This window comes from Syngnathus leptorhynchus, unplaced genomic scaffold, assembly GCF_054491065.1.
Source record: "Syngnathus leptorhynchus isolate UIUO unplaced genomic scaffold, UIUO_Slep HiC_scaffold_24, whole genome shotgun sequence".
NCBI classification, from domain to species: Eukaryota; Metazoa; Chordata; class Actinopteri; order Syngnathiformes; family Syngnathidae; genus Syngnathus; species Syngnathus leptorhynchus.
In genome coordinates, this window is record NW_028231991.1 from 6874 (window position 1) to 7500 (window position 627).

Sequence of the window (627 nt, forward strand, 5' to 3'; positions counted from 1 at the left end):
ATAGTGCCGATCGCGCCTGCCACCAGCCCCCTCCCCGACGGGTTCGTCGGCGCCGGCTGGCCGCCGTCCGCCTTCGTTCCCCGAGGGTTCCCAACCAGCGCCGATCCAACTCCGCATCCTGGCCGCACGCAGTGCGTGCCTCGCGCGGGTAAGTCGCCGGCGCAGCGCCGCAGCTCCCGACCCCCGCGTACGGGAATAGTTGAGGGCCTCAGCGGGCCGCACCGACCGAGTCCGACTCGGGCCGGGGCGCAGATTCCCGCTTGGGTGACCGAACGTTCTCTGCTCGGGCCGGAGGGCCGACGCCCGTCCCCCCCCGTCGTCCCCCACGGACCGCCTCCGAGGCCACTTCGCACGGCTCATCCTCGGCTCCCTACCAATGCTTAATCGATGGGGCCGCCCGGCCGGATTCGCGCCCCCCTGTCCACCGCGAGTCTCCCCAGACTAACCCGAGTTACCGCCCAGCTCGCCTAACCTTGCACTCGCTCTGCCAAACGGTCGTGTAGTCGGCGGGCCGTCCTACGGGTCGCCCTCCCTCCCCAAACGCGCGGCGGGATAGCGGCAAGGCGGCGGCGGCGGCCAGCGGCGTCGGGGCGCTCGCACCGGAGAAGAGGCGTCTTACGAGGCCGG